General features: G+C 52.8%; 2 long non-coding RNA genes across 2 annotated transcripts in view; one reads left to right on the top strand and one right to left on the bottom strand.

Annotated features, from left to right (window-relative positions):
* Positions 1-8,982: 8,982 nt before the first annotated feature.
* LOC122480996 lies at positions 8,983-11,573 on the bottom strand. Its single transcript, XR_006296725.1, has 2 exons — positions 9,612-11,573; positions 8,983-9,236 (listed from the first exon to the last, which is right to left on the bottom strand). It is a non-coding gene; the product is annotated as an uncharacterized LOC122480996 (long non-coding RNA).
* Positions 11,574-17,080: 5,507 nt separating this feature from the next.
* The window catches only part of LOC122480995, a 29,923-nt gene continuing 22,861 nt past the window's right edge, over positions 17,081-24,142 (top strand). Inside the window, exons 1-2 of the long non-coding RNA XR_006296724.1 lie at positions 17,081-17,273; positions 17,876-17,985. This is a non-coding gene — a long non-coding RNA (uncharacterized LOC122480995). The remainder of the gene's footprint in view (positions 17,274-17,875; positions 17,986-24,142) is intronic.

The following is a 24,142-nucleotide window of genomic DNA, read 5'->3' as shown; positions in this document are numbered from 1 at the left end:
AGGGCCAGCTGGAGAGACCCAGTAGCAGGAGGGGACAGAGGTGTGGGAGGAATCAGAGGATGGCCACCGGGAAGGGTGACTGCAGAGTTGAGTTTTGCCTTCAGTCTCCTCCGAGCCTCCGAGATGGTTTTAAAAAGAGAGGATGGCCAATCCACAGGCGGCTGGGAGAGCACGATGAGTGAAACCATCAGCCCCTCATCTCCCCACTCATTTATCAGATGAATGTAACAGTCACCTGGCAAGAGCTTGAAGATTGGGGACATGGCAGAGGATGTTTTGATGAAGGACATTTCGATACACAAAAGGGATGGGGGAAAATCTGGAAAGTGAGGTGACATCTCAGAGTTTGGGCCCAGGTGGGATGTTACAGCGGGGCCCCCGGGTCCCTTCTGGGGAGCTCAGGGCACTGGGCACCTGGCATCAGAAGGGGGTCAAGACAGGGGTCCCGAGAAAGAAAGGGAGAGTATTCTGGTATCTTTAACACCAAAGGGATCTTGGTGATTTCATAATCAGGGTCGTGGCTAGCCGTTCCTGAATATATCATGGATAGAAAAAGGAAAACCTAGTGATTGTTTGGGGCTTTTACTGAGCCAGTGGTGGGTGCCCTCTAAGCCAATGGGAGGAGCCTGTTATCGACAAGGAAAAATGTGTATGTCCATAACTGAACTTCAATTCAATATGTGGCTCATAAATATATTTTCTGTCTATGCAACCTGACTTTCTACTATCTTAGGGAATTAAATCCAGATCTGCCTGCCTGTCTGAGCACAGCAGTTAATTGGATGGGGTAGACGCTTGCTGTCAGACCACAGGCAAATCGCCTAGGGATGGTGAATCCCAGTTTCTGCATTATGAGTTGGGAATAATGATATCTACTTCACTGGGTCAGACGGGAGAATGTATGTAGCATGTTCAGCACAGTGTCTGGTCCTGTGGCAGCAGGTGTTGTTACGGCAATTATTCCGTATGTGTATGTAGCTGTAAAGCTTCTATAGGGCCAGGAAGGCATGTGATCAATAGCAAGGCGGGCGGTAAGAGACAACAGGGGGTGGTGGGGAGTGTAGCAAACTGGAGAACGCTTGGCTGTCTAAAGGGGGCAGCAGGTCCTCAGCCTCAGCCGTTGGCTGCGGCACAAGAACTCAGAACAAATGTGGTCTGACCTTCCCAGAAACGCTGGGAATCCTAGTTTATGACTTTGGTGTTCAATTCAAATAAAAAAAACTCACAAACAATAACCACCGACATAGCTAACAACATTATGGGACGCACAGAACAGGTCCTGGAGCAGTGCTGGACTGCAGGAAGTTAAAACAAAGTTCCAGAAAGGCCAGTGGTCCTCAGGAGTCCGATTTGCCCCACAGAGAAGACTCAAAAAGCACCTGAAGGGCCACGAAGGCAGCCCGAAGTCACTGCTCCTCACCCGTTAGGGGACACGGCAGCATCGTTAAGCACCAGCCTCCCTCGGAGAGGATTTTGAGGAGGACAGCTCTCATTGACCTGCACGTACTGGGGCAGTTGCTCAATGACGGTCCCAGCGGTTTACACTCCCAGCCCAAGAAGCGAGCTCCTGGGGAACTGGAGGGTGTTTCTGGAGTTGCTCTAGGTGGCTGCAATACCGCAGATGTCCACTGGGGGTCTCTCTCGCACCACTGATGGCATCACCACCCCCAGGTCTAGCTGGGGCGGGGTTACTGCTGGGGAAGCAAGGTCAGGCGCAGCGTCTGTGGAAGGATTGCCGTGCCCTTCACGGTGATGTGACTGCCTGGTAAGTGTTCACAGAAGCCAAACTTGGATTTTAAGGGACAGCTCTCCTGCCAGCCAGGCAGCCTGTCTCAGTAGTCTTTCCTGTGCGAGGAAAAGTCCTTGGAGACGTTCTCTGCACACTAGGATCTCGTGATGATCCTAAGAGTTTCTGTGTAGGTCGGCTCTGTTGCCCTCATGCCCAGCCTCTCTCAGACGCTGGCACTGAGGAACCTGCCGCCCCCTTCTCTGATAGAGCTGAATAAGAAGTATATTCCTGGGGCACCTGGGTGGCTTAGTCAGGGGTCTGACTCTTCATTTCAGCTCAGGTATTGATCTCGTGGTTCATGGGTTTGAGCCCCGTGTCAGGCTCTGTGCTAACAGCAGGGAACCTGCTGGAGATCCTCTCTCCCTCTCTCTCTGCCCCTCCCCTACTCACGCTCTCTCTCTCTCTCTCTCTCAAGATAAATAAATAAACTTTAAAAAAAGAAGAAGAAGGGGCGCCTGGGTGGCGCAGTCGGTTAAGCGCCCGACTTCAGCCAGGTCACGATCTCGCGGTCCGTGAGTTCGAGCCCCGCGTCGGGCTCTGGGCTGATGGCTCAGAGCCTGGAGCCTGTTTCCGATTCTGTGTCTCCCTCTCTCTCTACCCCTCCCCCGTTCATGCTCTGTCTCTCTCTGTCCCAAAAATAAATAAACATTGAAAAAAAAAAATTTAAAAAAAAAAAAAAAAAAGAAGAAGAAGAAGAAGAAGAAGTATATTCCGGGCTTCAGGGATTGTGCTGTTGGGGGTAGTTTTATCTGGTCAAAACTCCCTAGCTGAGAGGTCAGAGATCTGGGTTTAGCTTCCGGTTCTGCCATTTATTAGCCATAGGGCCTGTTTCCTTATCTGTAAAACGGGCCTAACATTGATCTGGAAGAACCGTTTCAGGTATTAAATAGCAGTGCATGTGAAACATTTTAAAAACTGAAATACGTGTGACTCATTTACGTGGTTGCTGTAGGGTGAGGTGCCAGCTAACGTTTCCTGTAAAGTGCCACGTTGTAAATATTTCAGGCTTTGTTGGTTTTATCGTCTCCGTTACGGCAACTCAATTCTGCTGTCGCAGCCCCAGACGATACGGAGAGAAACTAGTGGGGCCGAGTTTCAGCAAAACTTCATTTTACAAAAACGGGCAATGGGCTGGATCTGGCCCGCGGGCTGTACTTTGCCCACCCGTACCGCCTGGCTTTGTATGGCCTGTGAGCTAAGAATGGTTTTCATATTTCTAAAGGGTCTTAATGCACCAACAAAGAAAGATAGGTGACAAAGGCCAGACTGTTGGTGGCTCCCAAAGACCACAGCATTTGCCATCTGGTTCTTTACAGAAGTTGGATGCATCCTGCTCTCGAACATCTCGGGCACGGCTTAGCCCAGGAGACAGCAGCTCGTCCCTGAGTGTGGGGTGGCCTGGCTGGTAAGTCATAACACAACAGACAGGAAACCGGGTGGCCCCTGGGACCATCAGTCTCACAAGGTGCGGGACAGAGGGGACGCATGGCTTTTCAGGTGCCTATTTTGGATGGCCCATTTGAAAGAGGATCAGAAAGGATTTCATCGGAAAAGGAATCAAGTGCAAATCAAGTGCTTTCACTTCCTGAATTGTTTCCAGCGCACAAGGTTGTTCTGAACGTGGGCCCTGAGTCATGGGGGAGCCCAGGATGTCTGCCCACCTGGGGAGCCAGGGGATCTGACACAGAGGCCAGAGAAGGGGTGCTGTCAGGCCAGAGACTGGCTTAGAAGCAACATGCTTCTTCCTTGTTCTGGGTTCAGTCACACAAATGAGCAGAGGCAGCAGCCTCCGGGCCCAGAGAAACAGTCCACAAAGACAAGAGAGAGAGAATGCTGGGCTGGGGGATGCGTGTTGCGCCCACGAAAGCGATGCTTTCTACGGAGAAGGCCGGGAAGCCTGGACCCTCGGGAGCAGCCGTGTTGGGGCATTGGGCGGGGGAAAGCGGGGGATGTGTCACAGTGCTTATTGGTCTGTTTCTGCTCCTCTCCCCTGCCCCCCATTCCTCCCACTGCCCCCGAGACAAGATGCTGTTAGGAAAATAGGGGCTGCTTGGCGCCACCGAACCCTCTCGTCTACCATCAGGAAAATGGTGGCTCTCCAGTGTCGTTATGGTCCCGCTCAGCCCCCGGGGCTCGGGCCAGGGTCTCCCTTCATCTTCTCGGGTCCTTTTATGACAGCTCTGGGTCTCCCCAGGAATGGTGCTGGAAAGAAGACTTTTGTCTTTTTTGTACTGCTTTTCCTGACTAAATATCATAGTCATTGCAGAAAATTTGGCAAACAGAGACATGAGTAAAAAGGAAATGTACAGGGGGCGCCTGGGTGGTTCAGTCCGTTGAGCATCCGACTTCAGCTCAGGTCACAATCTCACAGATCGTGAGTTCGAGCCCCGCATCGGGCTCTGGGCTGACAGCTTGGAGCCTGGAGCCTGCTTCGGGCTCTGTGTCTCCCTCTCTTTCTGCCCCTCTCCTGCTCATGCTTAGTCTCTCTCTCTCTCTCTCTCTCTGCCCCTCCCCCACTTGTGCTGTCTCTCTGTCTCTCTTGAAAATTAAAAAAAAAATGTACAGAATGATTTTAGACTGAAAACCAAATTAATTCAGGAAACAATTACTTTATTGAGCACCTAGTATGTGCCGGGCGCTGTTCTTGGTGCTGGGGATGCTGCATGAACAAAGAAACGTCCTTGGCCTCTCGGAGTGTCTATTCTAGTAGAAGAGACGGTGAGTGGAGCAGGGGAAGGGCCACCTTTATTGATATGGGGCCAGAAAACGAGGAAGCAACATGGTGGGTATCAGAGGAAGAGCATGTCAGGCAGAAGGAATGGAAGTGTGGCAGGAACCTGCCTGGTGTGTTCAGGGGTGTGAGGGAGGCCAGCATGGCTGCAGCAGGTGAGCAAAGAGGGTATGGAAGGAGAGGAGGCAGGGACAGCTGGCCGAAGACACGTAGGGACTTGTCGATCGTGGTGAGGGCTTCAGATTACTACTGAATGAGACAGAAATCCAACGTAGGCTCTTGATCAGCAGAGCAACCGACCGGCCTTATGCTTTGAGATAATCACTCTGGATGCTGGATGGAAAGCAGGCGGGGCCTGGGGGTTGGCATGGGTGGGAGCTGGGATACCAGTTAGGTTACTGCGGTAATGCAGGGGAGAGAGTCTTCCTTGACCCCCCTGGAGCCCCTGGCTGGGGCTGGAAATCCCACTCACGAAGGCCAATCAACAGGAGAAAAGCCCGCACAAGAGAACGTGGACCCAAAGCGGTGACCGGATCAGGAGGCTTTAGGCAAAGAAATGATACAGTTTGAAGAACTGGCAAGACACAGGGTCAGGGCCACGGGCAGCGAGTTTATTTCTACGGCCTTCTCAGCTCCCAGTTCCCTGTCACCAGTGACGTCTTCCTGCCTTTGGGTGCCTTTCACATGGGAGATTTTATCTCCTGGTTTCAGGACAAAAAGAGTCAGGGAGGCCTTGTGGCCTCAGCTGTTTCTTAGGTGCCTTGAATTAAAACAATATGCCACGGTGTTGAGTCTTGGGGCAACATATTCCGCTCCCCTTCGATAGTAATACAAGGCTGTAACAGTGGAGGGAGCTGCCCTGGGGGAGGCCTGGAGCCTCTCCCCTGGGGTTCCTGCTGCTTCTTCTCAGTGGCCTCTCGGAGAGTCCAGTCTGGAACCCCAAGATGCCTGGCTGCACAGTTTGAAAACCGCTGGAAGGGAAGGTCTCTAAGGGCACCTCTGGCTCCGGGCTCCCGGGCTCCCGTGTCCCTGCGGGCCAGGCTGTTTGAGGCCCAGACCTGATTGATTCCATGAGAGGCAGCCTGGCTTCCATTTTCCAGGCCTCTGAAAATGCTGACTTGGAAACTGGACGGGTTTTTCAGGGTCCAGAAAGGGGAGGGATTTTGAAAACTCAACTCCCAGGTGCAGAACGTGGCCAGCCCTGCGTAGGAATTGTAAGGATGAGTAAAACAAAGCAGTTGCCCCAAGGAACCCACCAGCTGGCCCAGGAGCTAGGAGGTCATACCAATGACAAAAGGGGTCTGTGACCCTCTGGCCCTGACTTGCTTCCGTATGCCCTGGGCCCGTGGTTCCCAAACCGGGTCGGCCATGAGGGCACCTGGGAAGCTTTAGACCACACAGGCTTCCAGAGGGTTTTCTCGTAGATCCCTCAGTCTCCTCCTTAGTCTCTCAGAACGTCTCTGGGCTGAGCTAGTGGTCTGTGAAACCACTTAGCACCCTGAAATGTCCTAAGAACACCACCAACATGGAGGGAGATATTCTCACAGAGCCCCACAGATCTCACAGAGGGGGAGCCCTCACCAGAGAGACAAAACTAGGAGGCGAGGCTGGCTGAACAGGTGGGACCTGAAAGTCCATGCCGGAACCTGAAGAAAATTGGACATTTCCAAACAGAAAGAGAGAGAGAGAGAGAGAGAGAAGAAAGGGGGAGGGGAGGAGAGCGTGTATCCTCTGTGAGTGAATGGTAATTTTCTCACGGTTGCCGGGAAGAAAGAAAAACAACAACAAGAGCAAAAAACATATCAACAAAACCAGACTGAGAGCCGCCAACTAAAAAGATTTCTCTGAGTCAGACTTCTTTCCTGGAAGCTGTGAACTTTATCCTCCGGCAGCCATTAATCTAATATTAAGGCCCTTAACCTTCTTAATTGTTCTCTTTCAGCATCGGCTGGTTTCATATTAACCTTTCAGTCTTTCCCATAATGCAGTTACCTCCAACTCCAGCCAGCCCTGATCCAGGGGCGGCCGCTGGCCCAGTGCCTCCCTCTCCCGGGCTCCATGGCCTTGTCCTTATCCTCTGCGGCCTGCCCGCTTTGCTCCCTGATGTGCCCTGAAGGCCCCCAACGACCCTACTGTGTGGCCGCCCAGCCTGAGTTCGAGTTCCGGCCTCTCCTCTGAGCAGTGTGTCTGTTTTGAGGGGGGCCTCGATCCTTGGGTAATTGCTGAGTAAATGGGAGCATTGGGGACGGTGGGGAGGGTCTTTTTCCCACAGGAGAGGCCACTGGGGCCCTTTCTCGTTTACAGTCAGGGCAGAGCTACAAAGAACCTTGACATTCACTTTCCAAACCCTTATTTTGGGGGGCACAGAGGCCCCTCCTTGAGGTGGGGGTACAGAGTTCAATCAGAAGCAGAAGAGGTGAGACCCCGGGAGGGGACTTCCCTCTGCCTCGCCAAACCCGCTCTGGCCAGGACGAGGACTAGTAGAGGCTGTCTTCCCAACGTGCCCCCGGAGGGGCGAGGCTGGGGCAAAGCAGATTCTTCAAAGCCTGTCCCCGCCAGAGGCCCTTCTCCCAGCTACAGTGGACCAGAGCTGACTCTTCCCTGGCCCTCCTGCCTGGGGGGCTGGGCTCCAGGCTTGGTGTTCGTCTTGGGCTTTGGCCTGGCGAGGACACCCTCGGGCATCAGGATGGGAGAAGGCAAGCCCCTCCCTCATGCAGGTCTTTTCCTGTCACTGGGCATGTGAGCCCACTGCTGTCCCCACACCAGAACCGCTCTCTATTTTGTCGTGCTCTCCAGGCACTGCGCCCCTTTCACGAGTGAACGAAGCCCTGGGCTCAGTGTGGGGGGAGTTGAGCTCTCTGCCCCTGGGCCCCTGGTATCCTCTGGGCAGCTCTGCCTGGGGAGGGCGTTCTTCCAGACCTTCTCCAATGTCGATTCCACCCTGGAGACACCTTGACTTCAGCCCCTTTCTTCCCCGAGTGGGATGCCTCTCTCAGTGTAGCCTCACCTCAGGGGACTGGAGGACAGATCCCAGGGAACGGTGGCTAGGCCACCAAAACCCAACATTGCTTCCTTCTCCATGGGGTCCCGCTCAGCTCTGTTTGCCTACAACCACACACAGTGAGGGGGTGTCCCCCAGTGCTGCACCCCCAGGTTCTGGATACAGGGAAGGCCCCCAACCCACACCTTGTGTTGGTAGGCTTAACCTTGGCCTCAAAAGCACTCTGGAAGAGATCTAGTTTCTCCCAGCCACAAGTAGCTGCCATTAGGTTGGGCAGTCATGCACAGCCCTTCACGTGAAAATACGGAGGCCATGTTAGCCTACGGGGGTCATGGGCCCTCCCTGGAGGTACATATTTCCCTAGATTTGTCCCAGCTGACAGGCAAGGGGGGCGAAGAAAACACAAAACAAAACAAAACAAAAATTAAAACCACTTTGAAACATACACACGGTTTAATAACTACAACAATTAAACACTTCTAAATAACAAAGCACTCTCTTCTCATTTTTCTCTTATCATCGGAGGGTTATTTTATACAACTGGAGCTTTAGAGTTTTTTTCCTTTTAGTGCATTGGCACAGGTTCAAAATGATATCCAGAGCTGTCCAATTTGCCTATCGCCCCAGACTTACTGATCTCAAGAAATGAGACTAAGTTTAGCTGGACAGGCTGGGGGCTGAGTCGGGCATCTCAGCGCCGGGGAGCAGCATCCACCAGGGACCTGTGGTCAGGGGAGCCCAACCCGGGAGCTGCATGAGGGACAACGAGCTGGCCCAGCTGTGCTCTCGTGGGGCCTGGGATACTGTCAGGAAGATACAGTAAATGAGCCTGATTAAGGGGGAAACAAACATCACAAGGAGAGAAACAAAGCAAGTGATTCCACTCAAATGAATTAAGAGCAAACTCATGAAGCATGGGGTGGGTGTGGGTTTGACTGGAGAAAGGATTGGGGGTGGGTGTGGTTAACCCAGGAGGCAAGCTCTACACCGGAGGTGGAGGCAGCTGAGAGAAAGTAGGGGAAGGTCTCCATATTTGGGTGGGGCCATTAGTGGTGGCGGGCAGGGGTGTGGATAAGTGAGGTCTCTCTTTCCCTCCCTCTCTCTCTCTCTTACACACACACACACACACACACACACTGTTTTGAGGAAAAGGAGCAGAGGGACCAAGCTGGCCCAGAGAAACCAGTCAGTACTCTAAAAAGTCAGACTCACGATATTGCAACACCTCCTCTTGCCCCCATCACCCCTGCCCATCTGGAGTTCAGGCCTGCTGCCTGGGGTGGTACATTTCCATAGCAACCAACTGTTCTGTCTCAGAGACCTGACTCTGACTCCAGGTGGGTTACGAATAGAAGGCACACACGAAACTGCTACGCGACAGAGATCTCGTTGCCCAGCAAGTGCCCCTGCTAATAAAGAAAAGGTACAGACTGGAAGATAAATGGAACAGGGATGAGCAAGGACTACATTTGGCATGAAGCACCGGCTGTTTGCTGAACACAACAGTAGCCATCTAGTACGTTCGACAAGAATGATGCCGGCAAGCACAGCCAGGGCAGCCTCCGTCAGCCAGCAGGCTGAGGGCCATCACAGGGACAAGCATGCACAATGCTGGGTTCGTAGCTGGAAAGGGGATGCCTTCGACGTGTCCTCTCTATCTTGCACATAGTCCAGATGCTTGCTGCACGGCGGCACCTCACAGGATCCCAGCTCTCCTGCGTGTGCAGACGTGTGTGCGTGAATTCTCTCAAGGAGGACTCACCCACGCTCCTTAGGAGTTAGTAACCCAAGCCCAAGCCTTACTAATTAGAAACAACTGGAGGAAGAGTAAGTCTGAGTTACCAGGTATCTCAGGAGAGAAGCATCATATTGTTCTGAAGGCGTGACCGACACAGTGCCTTTGTCAGGCAGTCAGGCCAACCTGAGTCTGCTCTTTACAGCCCTGCATGGCCGAGGGCAAGCCCCTTGCCTGTCCTGGTCCTCATCTTGTAGAGGAGGCGGACGGACTTCATGACCTCCAGATGCAATGCTTCCTCTAGTCCTTGTTCTCAAGTTCTGTCTAGTGCAGAGGCTGACTCTCAGTGACTCACCTGCAAACGTCAGGTTGATTGGATGTGCTGAGTGTTTTCATAGAGTGGAATCAAGACCATGTGCTCATCTGCCATTCGTCTCTGCCTTCGGTTAACATCGATTACTATGTGGCAGTCACAGGGCCAGGCATCTGGAATCAAGGTAAGAAGTGATGGTGGCTTGGGGCCCTCCCAGCTGCCTGGGGAGACGAGCAGGCCATGCTCAGACCCATGGGGTGCAGGCTGGCATCCACCTGCGGACAAGCACACCCAGGTCTGGGGGAAGGTGGCTCTGGAGGCACCTGCAGAGCTTTCTCCACACCCTGGGTGTGGCGGGAGGCAGCCTTGGGGAGGAAGGCAAGCTGCCTAGAGGGGCCATGCTGGGGAGACCCCCAAATGACCCAGAGACCGCAGGGTGGCAAGATGGATGAAGTCGAGAGCAAACAGGCCATGCCAATGTGGGTGCCCTGACATCTTCGTTCTTCTCAAAGAAGTGGAAACAGCCCACTCAGAGAGGAAAGGCAGTAAGTTAAGGGAAAAGAGTGAGATCTGGGCAGATGTGTCCCTCCAGGAGATTCGAGGTGTTGCGGGTGGCCAACAGGGTTAGGCCATCATCACTAAGGCCCTGGGGAGGTGCTGGGAGTGAGGACCCAGACTTGGGAAAAGATTAAGGGAACAGGTAAGGCTGCCAGAAGGCCTCCTGGGCACAGCAGGCAGGGTGTTCTCTCCCCTGCCAGCACTGACAGAGGGGTGGCTGAAGGCATGAATTTAGTGCAGGGCAATGTTGTCTCCCTTGAAACCCACAGAAAGATGGGGGGAGCATTACAGAGTGAGGTGCAATGGCGAGCCTTGACCAGGGAGAGAGAGCAACCACCCGTCTGAGTTTTCCACACTTCTCTACTAAAAAGAATCAGAGACTCACAGAGCCGTTCCCTGAAAATCCATCAGCTAATCATTCAGTACGTGTTCACCAGCTACTGCTTGGTATTATTTGTTATGTGAAGTATTCTTGGGGCTCGAGACGTCGTCGTCCGTGTCCTCGAGTTACTGTACCGCTGGAAGTTTACATGTGCACCTGCGAGTCTGTGTGGGCTGAGCTATATTCTGTGAGGGCTAAGCAAGGGCACAGACAGAGTCACGCGAGAGAAAAAGGGATCTCCTGGGATTGCCTGTTTAGGAAGTCTTCACAGGAAAATGGCTATTGCGAAGGCGTTGAAGGGTGTCTAGATGGAGAGGACGAAGTGAGAACACAGGATGTGTTAGGGAGGCTGGGGAGAGACCAAGCTTGCAGAAGCATCCTGCCACCAGTTGCCACCAGGTGGCGCTGGTCTCAGAGGGAGGGGCGCCAGCGTGGGAAGGGGGACATTTGCTGACGTTGGACGTACACTTCAGGTTTGAGACCTGGGTGATAGCTGGCTGGGCCTGGCCAAACTCCTTAAATTCCACGTGCCTAAGTTTCCTCTTCTGTAAATTGGAAAAGGGAATAATGTTTATCTCCAAGTCGGGAGACCGGAACTGACACCGACAGTGGGCAAAGCACCCAGTACTTAGCGGGTCTCAGGAATGCTCGTCCCTTCCCCTCCTGGCCTGTAGAGAAGGCCAAATTTGAGACTGAAGGGGAGTAAATATCCCAGAAGTCCTCCGACTGCCCTTGCAGGGGTAAATACACAGATTGATCAGTGGGGAAAAAATGTTCTCTTGCAGCCTGTGGGGTGAGTTGACCATGCATGCTTGTCTCCGGATGTTTGACTTCCTGAATCTTCCCCGAACAATACCATCTCTGTCATGGCACCGCTGGCAAGCAGTCCCATGAGAGCCAGGTTCGTGTCACATGTCCTTTTCCTGGAGTGAGTCACTAGAGAATTGGACTGTCGTTGTAACCTTCACCAGCTCAGGGAGGTGAAATGGGTGGGAATGAACACAAACACAGTACAACTTGGTGCTTAATGTTCCTTTCCATCAACATTTTGCCCCGGGGCCTTAACCTTGCCACTCAAAAAAAAAAAAAAAAAAAAAAAGCAGGGTCGCATAATGAAGGAGATAAACTGAGTGACCCCCTTGTAATCCACAAACAAAGGGCCTTTCAGTAGCCCGAGGTCCGAAGTCTTATCTATTGCAATAAAACCTGGCCGGTTCCACACTGGAGGGAGAGTGGGTGATCCCAGTGAGACATCTCAGCCCCAGCACAAGATCAGAAGAGGCATGTTGATACTTCCCCAAGGGAAAAAGGTGACAACGAACAGAGACGGGGACAATCGAAATAACTGCTGGGATGACGTCTAGAATTTAAACTTTGAAAATCGAATGCAGGTCTTTCCCTGTTTGGCTGTATAAACATCAAGTCATTTCAAGATGGCAAGCTTAAAGCAAACACACAAATCTACGTGTAACCTCCATGACCCTCGTGTTTCCCCAAACGCGATGTGAGCTTGGGAGCGATGGTGTGTTTAACCCGCGCCGCTCGCGGGGCCGGGCCGGAAAACAGCAGGCTGGGAGTCAGGACAGTCTCCGTGCCACCCTCCACTCTGGCCATGTGACCTTGGGCAGACCCTCCCCCCCTCCCCTTGCTTGTCTGGGACTGAGGTTCCTCAGCCGAACGATGGATGGTTTGTCTAGATAATTTAAAGTTTCCTTTAAACACCCTCCCCCACCCACCCAGAGGCTTTTGTTTTCATGGCTACTCGTACTTTGAGCTTTAACAAAAAAAGGAAAGGGGCCTGGCCTCTATCCTTACCAGTCCCGTGTATCACCCCGCAAACACAAGCCCAGTAGGGCAGAAGGGGCTCCTCCTTCATGGAAGCTCTGGACCTACATTTGTATATTGCAGCGGAGCCCAAATGTTTGCTCCCAGGGTGGGGGTCAACGGTCACCCGGCTTTCTGACTTGCTGAGGGCTCACAGATCATTCCGTGAGCTGTTCAAATTCACACCCGGCTCCCGTGGGACACTAGCTCAACTCTGCAAGTCAGTCTACAAACATCAGTGTCGCTGCCATAGCAGGTGCTAATGCTAGTCGCTGTCGGGGGAACCAAGATGAGCAAAGCAAGCATGGCCCCAACCCCGCGGAAGGTGACATCCTAGCAGGTGCTTGTGTCCAAGCCCAACGGAAGCACACAGCACTGTGACAACACTTGAGGAGTGGTGGGGGTGGGGGGTGATAAGAGCAGTCCCAGCTGGGGTCAGGCTTCCTGGAGGAGGAAGACTCTGACCTGAGATCTACAAGAGGGGCAGGACGGGGACCGCCTGAGGCCGGAAGAGCATGCCAACTGATGCAAGTGCGCGAGTAAACACAGTGGCCGAGGAGCACAAGTCCTCAGGAATAGCAAACAGCCCTGTCTTGCTGGAGCTTCAAGCATACGAGGGAGACGAGCTTAGACGCCCAGGCAAAGGCCGATTCATAGAAAGTCTGCAGAACGCCAAGGAATTTGAACTTTGGGACGGGACATGGGACATCATGGGCATTCTTGAGCAGGGATGTGTCTTGGTGAGACTTGTACCCAGGAGAGGAATCTGCCAGCGGAATGGACTGAAAGAGGAGCCAGATGGGGGCAGAAGGAACAACGAGGGGATTATTTTGATAACCCGGATCGGTGGGTGTAGCCGTCTGAGCTGCAGTGAGACCAGGGTTGGAAAGGAGGGAGACTGTGGAAAGGTGCCGTAGAGGCAAGGAGTGGCACTCTGTGCCTGATGGGATGTGGGGGTCAAAGTCACACTGAGGCAGAGAGAATGCTGCAGGGGAAATCCAGCCACCTGCCCAGCCTGGACTCCCGTGACAGATCATCCCGGGGGCGTGGAGGGTCAGCCCGAAGTGCCCGGAGGTCAAGAAGCGAACAGCTTCAGGAAGGCCACTACGGTGGCAGTGACTGTGGGCTCTCCCTCCGCTGTTTTACCAACAGCGCCCCTAATTTTCAGCCAGACGCATGCCTCCTACCCCCCACTCTGAACAAAGACGCTCTCTAACTCTCTTAGACCTAATAATCCGTCAGTCATGCATCACATGACTTCATCTGGTTAGTCAATTTGTAATCAGAAGTGTCAGACTCTTGGGAAATAGTTTTCCTGCTGGTTAGAAGGCAATACGACTTTAAGAGGATTTAGGTCTTGTAGTTACAATCAGATTTGAGTCCTGCCTTTTCTGTACTTACATAGTGGATATCTTTTGTGCGTGCGTCCGACTTATTTATTTTGTAACTGGAAGTTTGTACCTCCTAATCCCCATATTCGGGTATGGGGATCATCCACCTACTGGACACCTTAGCCGGCCAGGAACTCCTCTCCAGAACACCTTTGGCTTCTGCGGGTGTCTACCGCTGACATCCTTAACGCTTGTGCATTCAGGGAGTCACCGTATGACTCTCTGTGTTCTAGGGGATACTTTGTTCGTTGTACTGATCGCAGGGGAGAGGCACACGTGAGGAGCCCAGAGGAAGCTCAGGTCAAAGCGTAGCTGCTGGGGAGGACAGAGGAGCCAATCCCCGCCTCCCAGCCCTGGGAAGGGCACCTAAAGGTGAAACTGGTCTTAGGAGGAAGATAGGAAGATCAGCTCCCTCCCTGCTGAGGTTGTGGGGTTCTAATCAATAACTGGTCGCGGTTAACATAGATGGAGTGCTTCCTCTGTGCCGGGCAACGCTCTAAGATTTAAATGCATCGCCTGACGATTCCATTGGAGACAGATGTTACTATTAACCGCACCTGCAGACAGGGAAACTGGGCATTGAGATGTGAGGCTCGCGGTCACACAGTTTAGCGAGCCCAAGCGCTGTGGCCCGAACCCAGCTGTTTCTGATGCAGGGCCCTTGACCTGGGGTATCGGCTGTTCTAGGGGGGTTAAAAAAAACTTCTTCCCCACAAACTCCCTTTTCCAGGAATGTATCTCTTCTCGGTGACATCGATTCCATCCTTGGTGGTTTGAGAAAATCCCTGCTTGCAGGCTACCTTCCCCGTCCCGGGTTACTGTATTTGGAGTTAGAGAGGGGCTTTCCGCGGGGAGCAGTGGGATGGAGAGACCTCTAATTTGTAACATTTGCCAAATGTCCGTGGTGAAAATGCTCCCACCGTGACCGATCTGAAGCTGTCACTGCGGCTTGTAAGAGCCCTGAATATGTAATAATCGGCTCTCATCAGTCGGTTCCAGCCCAGCACTGGGGCCCGGAGGATTGCATTAGAGCTAAAAGGGTCCTCCTGCTAGCTGGGCATTTGAAGAACACAGGTGGCATCAAGGGCAGGCCCTGGAAACTTCTGGTGCTCTTCCAGGTGGGCCTTTGAGGGGGTCCCCGCCTGCTCCCCACTAGAGGTCTGGCCCAGGGCGCTCTGGGAGGCAGGGCTGGGGCCTGTGCTCCGGGCGGTCGGGGGCTCACCCGTCACTATGGGTCCCGAGGCCCCGCCCATCCCTCACCACCTGAAAACAGCTCCTGCGGCCAGCAGGTGGCAGCACGCTCGCGTTCAACACCCGCGGCTGAGCAAAGTGAGGGGCCTTTGTTCTGGGCCAGAGGCGGTGTCACGAAGAGAAAGGCCCAGAGGGGCAAGCTAATCGGCCTGTCCTTAGCTGACCCGCGCCTACAGAGCCAGTGGACGAGCTCCCGCAGCTTGATCTAATGAAAGCAACCTTAGCAAACAAGAGACAGCCGTCCCAGCTCCTGCCCGCCCGCCCATCCTCAGGGCTTAGGCCCCGCCTGGGGCGGCACCGGGCAAACAGGCCCCCGGGCCTTTCAAGAACCGAGCCAAGTGCCAAGGATGTGTTTCCAGTTTGGAGAAGGGAAGCTCTTTACTCCTCCCTGCTACCCCTACCCACAAGCCTGCAATGCTCCTTATTTTGTTGACTGGATTCTACTGGAGGGTCAGCCCCTACTGGGATAGTGAGAGTTCTAAGGGGCTTACCTGGGATCATCCTGGCTATAGCAATGAGAGACCCAGGTCCTGGGAACCCCCCGTCCTGGGAGCCATCTACTGTCCTCATAGTCGGAGTGGCCTCCTGGCACACAGTAGGCGCTTTCTGCGTGGATGCTGCTGATGGCTGTGCTGAAGGAGGCAGTTGGGGGGGGGGGTGCCAAGCACAAGTCACGTGGGATCACGGGCCTGACCAAATCCAACAGGTAGGATTGGATTTCATTCATTTGCCAAACGTGCTCCTTTTGGTTTTGGTCGCAGGTAAGGGCCAGAATATGTAAGGGGGAAACTCTGGAGCAGTCCGCCTTCTCCCCCTCACTTTCCATCTTCGGCCTCCCTCCCGCTCTCCTGCCATCACACCCGCCACCCGTCTGCACAACCTTGCAGTCCGGGGCCCTCCCGGAGTCCCACAGCAGAGAACTCCATGTTCCCGGGCAGGGTGGGGATGCTTATGGGGAAAGGTGGCAGGGGTGGTGAAGAGGCAGGCCAGAGGAGGGGTGAGGCGGATGGGAGCCTCTTCAGAGCCACCAGCAGGGCGGAAGCTGTCCAGAGGATCCCTCAGCCTGTGTTCCCTTCTCCTGTAGCGCAAGCCCCATTGCGACGTGGCTTGCCTGCTTATGTCACTGTCCCATCCTTGGAAGTTTCCCTTCTTGGCCGAGGGCTTAGCTCAGAAGAGTCAGGCTCAGCAAACACTCACCTGCAATGTGGCTTGAATCAGGGAGAGATCTTTGCTTAAACCAATATAAGCAATTTGCAAACTCTCTTCCCTGCTCTGGACTTTGGGAAAAAGAGCAGACCTCTCCCTGTGGCTCCTAAGTTCTGCACAGGTGGGTTGTCACTGACTCCACAACCTTATCCTGTGCTGTCGTGCCCAGCACTTACTGTGGTGCTCACCCTGGCCTTCCTCCAGCCTGTAGAGACGCCATGCTCTTTCTTGCCTCCGAGTCTCCACTCGGCCCTCCCCTCTGTGTGGGTGAGAATAGTAGTGGGATCTGGCTCAGGGGGGCTGGCCCCAGAAGCCATGTGAGAGGGTCAGGTTGAATCTTTGCCCCTCTGAAGGATGAGAAGGAATCATATCATCCACTGGAGAGCAGGTGTGGACATAAGAACACTTTCACTGTGGCAGGAATCGACTCTTCTCTGGTCATCCTGTTAGGAAGGAGTTGTTGGTGCTTAGAAATATAGACCTCTCAGGGTGCCTGGGTGGCTCAGTCGGTTGAGCCTCAGCTCAGGTCATGATCTCACCACTTGTGTGTTCGAGCCCCGCGTCGGGCTCTGTGCTGACAGCTCAGAGCCTGGAGCCTGCTTTGGATTCTGTGTCTCCCTCTCTCTGCCCCTCCCCCGCTCACACTCTGTCTCTCAAACATAAATAGACATTAAACAAATTTTTTAAAAATTAAAAAAAAAGAAATATAGACCTCTCATGAGCTTTGTGTCTCAGATTCTTGAATAACTCACCACTCCTCATGTTACAATCCATCACTTAGTGAGTTCGTATTTACATTCCATTAGTCACAAATTAATGCAGGCATAGCCCTCTTCTAGGTAAAAATTGACCATGCAGGTGAAATCCTGCTGACTCCCGCCTTCCAGCCAACATTTGGATGTACTGGAGCCTACATTAACCCTATGATCTCAGTAGAGGGTCTTAGCACTTGGTGATTTATATGCGTGGGCGCTATCTTCCACCTTAAGGAACAAAGACCAGGAGTCTGGGCTATTTGTAGCCACCAGATAATGGTCCATGAATATGGAGTTTATTGAAGAAATGCTGAGTTTGTGACATGGAGTTTCCCAGGTAAACCAAATCCTAGATAGAAGGCACGGCAACTCTGCTTATGAAGACACGGGTATCTCCAAATCTCCAAAGCTTTGAGGGATAGGGAGTCTTTCCTGGCATCAGAGAAGGGCCTCGACCCCATCGCCAGGGCTAGAGGAATCTTAACGGTTCCATAGAGACGCGGCTGTCAGCTCTTCACCGACCCTTTGTTGAGCTGTGAAACGACTCTCGCGGAAGCTGGCGTGCCTTGCCCCTCTATGAGCGGTCACCTTCGGAATCTTGAAGGTGGGCCAACCCCTTGGGTTTAAACCACCTTTGTTCTTTTCAAAGAGCCCATGTCGGCGATTGTGTCCTCCCTAGCTTAGTTCCAGCCACCTTCCCCTTATTCTTCTGTGTGGCGGAAGCCAAGCAGCTGGGAACTGTCCCGGGATCTGGGGCCTCAAGGCAGTTTTAGGTATGTTGGGGCATGACTATCTTTGCCCCCATCAGTTACCTAGAGGTGTGAACTCTTAGGTTGCCCATGGAAGGAATCGAAGGCTGGGAAGTGAAGGTGTGGACGTGGGGACGGGAAAAATGGAGGGCAAGGCTGCAAGTTACCTGTGTCCTGTTTGTTTTTCTAGGCAACTTTAGTTCTGCTCCTTCATGCCTGTGCCTGAAGAGCCCCCTGGACTGCCTCTCCCCCACTCAGCATGCCTTTTTCACCTCCTTGGCCACGGCCACTTGCTCCGAGGTAAGACGCCCCACCCTCCCCAGAACACAGAGTTCTGTCCCAGAGTCTGGGAGGCAGACGGTGGGTGTGGAGGGAGGAGGGGCCAGGACAGTCAGAGCCACAAGTGAGGAGGAAAAAGAAAGGGACTGTTTTAGTGTTTCTCGCCGACTCCCACCTGTTGTCAAAGAGCCAAGGTGGCAGGTTTTTGAAATCAAAAGAAATGACATGTTGCTCACCGGATTTGGTGATCTTCTGCAATCCCTCCTTGACTCGGCCCCCTGCTTCAATACCACCACCACCTGCCATAACGTTCATGGGGTGCCAGTGGGTGCCGGGCTCTGGGCCAGGCACAAGGGCTGGGAGTTTATGTCATATTGGGATGGACAGTCAAGGAAACAGCCAAAGGCTAAGGAGGGTGGCAGAAATATAAAAGCTCCCTTCCAAGAATTGGAAACATCATATACATATATATTTTTTGAACACTGGCTTACCTTCCTTTTTAAAGGAGCCCCAGCTGCCCGTTCCACAATGGACCCAGGCTGTCTCAGCACTTAAAGTGGGAAAGGAGGGGTCTGGAGACTGTGCTGATTCTGTTGACAGGTGGTGGTCCCATTGTATCATCTTGTCTGTCCACTTGGGTCCCCACGGGTGAAGGACAGCAGGCCAAAGAGCTTGCCCCATAAGACCTCTTTCCTTAAGGAAACACAGTCTGTGGTCTCAAGACCCTTATGTGGGTGGACACTTCGGACACCCTAGTGAGCCTCTGATATGGCAGTTCCGATAGAGGCCATGTGGGAGTCAAGGCTACTTACCAGTGGTCTTAATGTGGACAAAGAATTGAAGAACTATCAGTTACTATTACATACAAGAATACAATCATAACTTTGCATCCATATCATGGAATACTAGTCAATAACAAAAGGAACTAACTATAGATACGGGCACCCAGTTGGATGAGTCTCAAGGCAATTATGCTGAGCAGAAAAAAAAAAAGAATCTCAAAAGGTCACATACCATATGATTTCACTTATGTAACATTATTGAAATGAAAAAATTATGGAGATGAAGAGTAGTCTCGTGGTCGCCAGGAGTTAGAGGTTGGTGGGAAGAGAGCAGCTGTGGCTCTAAAGGGGTAGCACAAAGGAGCCCTGTGGACAGTGAAGGACTCTGAACACAGCGGTGGCTATGCAGGAGAGAAAATTGCGCAGAACTGCACACACACACACACACACACACACACACACACACACATAGACGAGTGCTTGTAAAACTGGTAAAGTCTAAGTCTGAATTCACTCTGGATTGCACCAGGGTCCATTTCCTGCCTTTGATCTTGTGCTGTAGTCATACAGGCGTTACCATTGCAAAGGCTGGGTTAAGGGTCCGTGGGACTTCCTTGTACATTTGGCGAGAGCGGGGGTAGAACACAGATAACAAAATTTATACTTCAAACTACTTTTATGTAGTTACGTGGTGCCGTGGCATTAAATGCATTCGCGTCGTTGTCCAACCACCCCCCAGATCCATTTCCAGATCTTTCCATACTGAAATTCCATGTCCATCAAATGGTAACTCCCCACACGCCCAGTGCCAGAGCCAGTGACAACCATCCTTCTACTGTGTGTCTCTATGAGTTGCCCAGTCTAGGTCCCTCGTGTAAATAGTGTCGTACGACATTTCTTCTTTTGCGTTTGGCTTGTTCACTTAGCCTAATGTCCTCAAGGCTCATCCATGTTGTAGTATTTATCAGAATTGCCCTCCTTTTGAAGGCTGGGCCATATTCTATTGTACGCGTGTACTACATTTCGTTTCTCCAATCATTCATCAATAGAGAATTGGGTTGTGTCTACCTTTTGGCTACTGTGATCCTAGCATATGTGTATGTTTTGCGGCTTTCTTTGAATTTATAGTTATCTCAACGTAAAACGTTAAAAAGTGGAATCGGAAATAAAATCTGTGAAGTCGCTAATTCCGTGCTCTGCTGAGTGTGCAAAGCAGCGTTTACTGTTCAACTTTGAACTGTTTTCCCATTACAGAGGTAGTTTAACTTTTGTAGGGCGTATAGACCCTGATTTCCCCCCTCTGCTTTTAGGGAAAGAACAACAGTACGTGACGGTCCACAGGACCGTGCATGGGAGCCTATAACCCTGAATCACTCTGGCCCGTAGCACTGTTGACAGATGTAGATCAAGAAACGGGAAAGAAAATGTCTAGCCTTGTTGAAACTGACAGATGATTCCAGTAAAGGCAATGACGTTTACATAAAGCCAGATTTCAATTCTACAGAATATGAAATCATTATGCTACGACCTGATACAAATACTCACCAGGAGAGGGGGAAACTTGGCTCTGGAGGACTCATTTGTGTTCCAAGTGTTTTCCCCATTGGTGGTTTGGCCAGCATCCCTCGGTCCATCTGTGTGCTGGTCTAGAGGACTCAGAGGATGTCCGCGCACAGAGTGGACAGCACTTCCTACGGAGGTGACTGGATGCCCTGGAGTGGGCGAGGGGACCCCACAAATCTAGGCCCCTGGGAAGCTGCACTGGGCCTAAGGGTGGGCTGAGAGGATTGCATTCTTTTAGGGCAAGACAGGCTCAGCAGAGGGGTGCACATGGCTGCTGCCATTAATGGTCATCTCCCCAAAGCTGTTTCTGGAAGGCCTCCCATTGCAGAGGGGGGCTGATAGAAGTGACACAGTCCCAGCTGCTGACACGCCGTCATCTGAACACAGGGTCATTTTTTTTTTTTTTTATGAAGGTCTAGGGGCTTAGTGAACTCCCTGACACTGTTGGCCAAATTTCTCTTTGTGCACGTTTTTTCTCCGGAGAAAGCTCATCTCTTTCCTCCAATCTGCAAGGGTCCGTAACCCCCATAACATAAGCAGAACCTTCTGCTAATAGCTGCTTCCGGGAGACCTCACCTTAGGGACTGACTTATCCAGCTTCTTCCTAATGTGGCCCAGGGGGCAGGAGCAGACCCCTCAGTGTGCTTTGACCTGTTGGATTGATCCAACACAGCCCCCATTTTCTGTCCTTGTCTTCTGTTTCTTCCCACTTCCTTTCCTGCTTTGTGTCCCCTCTTCCCGTCCCACTTTTCCTCTTCCCCCCTCCTATGCTGGCTCTCGTGTCATTTTCTTGTTTGCCTCTCCTGTGGTATTGATTTGACATATTAATCATTACAATAACAGATAAAAATTCCACTGTGCTTCATTAATCCAGAGGGAAATACCATGTCAGTGGGTGAGTGCTGTGGGCCGCGCTCACATGTCCCTCCGGGGGTCCAGGATAGTGGAAATTTCTCAGTTTCCATTTGTACCAAAACAGGAGGCCATTGTGGGAGGCCACGGTGAGCCCGGTGGGGGCTGGGCTGGGGGAGGGTGAGAATGTGGGTGGGCTGGCTCTGATCGTGATCACATTAGTCACCCATCACGGACCCTGACAGACCTTGGGCTATTCAAGGACTCCAGCTGTAGAGGCTGAATTGTGAAACCCTATGAGGGTTGCCAAGACCAGAGCAGTGTGACTTTAATAAGGTTAAAGTTGGGCATTTTTACAGCTTTTATTCTGATAAGGTTCTTACTCACACGAGGGGGAACTAGAGAGGGTCTGTCCATACCTAGCCGGTCAGGGCTGGGGATGTGGTCAGGCACGGCCTCTCGTCCAGGCCCCTGAGGGTGTCTTTGGTTGTGCTGGGTCCAGGGTTCCAGGCACGAGTTCTACCCTGCTCCCCAGAAACCCGTTCACCCACGTCTAGACTCTGGGACTGGTAGGCGAAGTGAATCCAGGCATCAATTTCCAGGAAGAGTCCTTGAAACCAGCTGAGTTTATTAGAGAGAAGTGAATGCCCTGACATGGTAGTTACATTCCCAGCGTACTGCTGAATTCCAATGCCTTTGTTAATATCCTCTGGCCTAGGATACTCTACTGTCCATCTGGATCTGTCCATCCCTCAAATGGACTTTCCTACCTTCGTCCTCCCGTCCTGACCCGGGGAGGGATTTATCACTCCCAGGGCACTTAGATCATCCTTCTAAGCAGTGCCGACCCCCGGGTAATGAGTTCTTTGTGAATGTGATCTCACCCCATCAGACCAGGAGCCCTCCATGTAGGGTCCTCCTGGGTCTGTGCTCCTTGAGTGGTCGGTAGGTACACTGTCGTCACCCACAAATGTTAAAGGAAGGAGGGATGATTTAGCAGGAGGCCCATCCCCTCTCCTGGGAAGACGGCTGAAATCCCACGTCTTCCGTTCGGCGATCATCTGCGCTCACGAAGAATGGTAAAAAGTATAATTTCTAAACAGGTCACCAGTTTCTTGGAGGAGGTCCACGCATCCACAGCGTCTGCCTGGGTCGTATGCCCATTCGTGTTAAGTTTCGAATGCATCAGATGGCCTTGTCTGTGTCTGTTATGTTGTGACGTGGAATCATTTACAAAGATCTTCCCTCAAATGGGACAAGTCAAGCGAATGACACTGATTATGTCCCCATCCTGTGTCAGAGCTGGCACTAGACCCCGCAGAAACGCAGAGTCAAGAAGTCCCTGTTGCACGGAGCAAGGTCGAGTTGTCACAGAAATGTGGTGAGTGCACACGAAGTCCTTGTTTGTGTGCCAGCCGCGAACCGCCGTGTGGGGATGCAAAGATACAGGCACAGCCTGGTCCCGTGAGCAGCTAAGCCATCCGTGGCTGGATGGGCTCTCAAAATGCACCTGAATATTTTCTGGGTGACCAACCCCCAGACTGCAAGTCTGTGGGAGCGGAAGAGGGGAACACAGCGCAGGGAAGGGAAGACACCAGTGGGAAGGAGGACCTAACGCCTTCCTGACGCTTGTAGTCCGATGGGCCCCAAATGCCACCTTGTTTTGAGAGTAGAGCTGGAGTTTTCCCTCTGGGTCCGAGATGGATGGGAACTCTTGGGGCCTCTGTGGAGCTGATCCTCCAGCTAGGCCCTGGGAACCCCCTTTCAGGGCTGCTTGGATGAGGGGTGCCCAAGCCTGGGGCTCCCAGGGCTACTCTGGCCCAGAGTGGGCCCTGCTTCTGGCATAGTCTTGCATCAGGATCAGGCCAGAGCTAGGCTTAGCTGCACAGCAGGAAGGAGGACTGGGGGGTGGCGGCTCCCAGGGAGGCCATGTCAGGCATGGGATGAGTCACCCACAGGCTCGGTCCTTCAGGCCACAGCACGTGAGCTGGTGATACGGTGGCCAAGGAGCAGTGGAGCTGGGGGCGCAAGGTGGCATCTGGGAGCTGCCCTCCCATGGTGCTCTCAGGATGTCGTCGGGCAGCCGAAGCCACCAGTGGGACTGACTCCTGGGTCTGCCCAGGAGCCTGGACGAAGGGGCAATTACGGAGGGTCTGAGGAGGTACGGCCCCCCACACGGAGAAGAATCGGGCTGGTGGACAAATGTGTTCCCTTGATCCTCAGCCCTTGCCACCGGGGGAAAGACGTGTCCTTGGAAATGCCAGTCCTGGCCCCCCGCGTCTCCCTCAGCTGGCCCAAAGGAGCAATTCCCCTTTGCCCCTGGCCACCCCTTGCTTGTGAATGAGGAGTGTGACTCACACCAGCCGGGAAGGCAGCGCAGTTAGGTGAGGCTAATTCAAATGCCCGGCAGACACAAATAACATGCTTTCCTATGAATAGGCTCCCCAGCTGTTCTGCGGGAGGCCGGCCGGTTCTTATCCAAAGTACATTTGTTCTTATTTATGAGCCGCATCAGGCACCACTGGCCGCCTACCTTTGGCCCCTCAAGGCCAGCTTCGTGTTCTTTGTTCCCTAAAGTCTCACCCAAGTGAAATATTAACCGCTGGTGGGACAGGAGGGCCCGGGAGCCACCGAAGGCAGGGCTGGTGAAGGATACCTAGAGGGGGTGTTGTTCACTGACCTGGAATTTTCCATTCCTCTGAGGCTCGCATGACCAGGGCAGTGTTTTCTTTAAGCCACACAACGATGGGTGTCAGGGTGCCATGTGCTAAAATAACTGGACGGTGGGTGACCACAGCTGTTTACAGCACCATGGGCCCTGGTGATACTAATCTTAGCGATTACACGGGTGGCGGAATTATTAGGCCTGAAAGCCAGGAGAGCCGGGGCTTGGCCACGGCTCAGCTTCTAGAACGTCCCGGGGACCCATGGGAAGCCACTAGCTGTCTCGGGGCTTCTGTTTCCTCAGCTGTACAGGAGGG

This window comes from Prionailurus bengalensis, chromosome C1 (genome assembly GCF_016509475.1).
Source record: "Prionailurus bengalensis isolate Pbe53 chromosome C1, Fcat_Pben_1.1_paternal_pri, whole genome shotgun sequence".
Lineage (NCBI taxonomy): Eukaryota > Metazoa > Chordata > Mammalia > Carnivora > Felidae > Prionailurus > Prionailurus bengalensis.
This window is presented reverse-complemented; position numbering and strand designations above follow the sequence as displayed.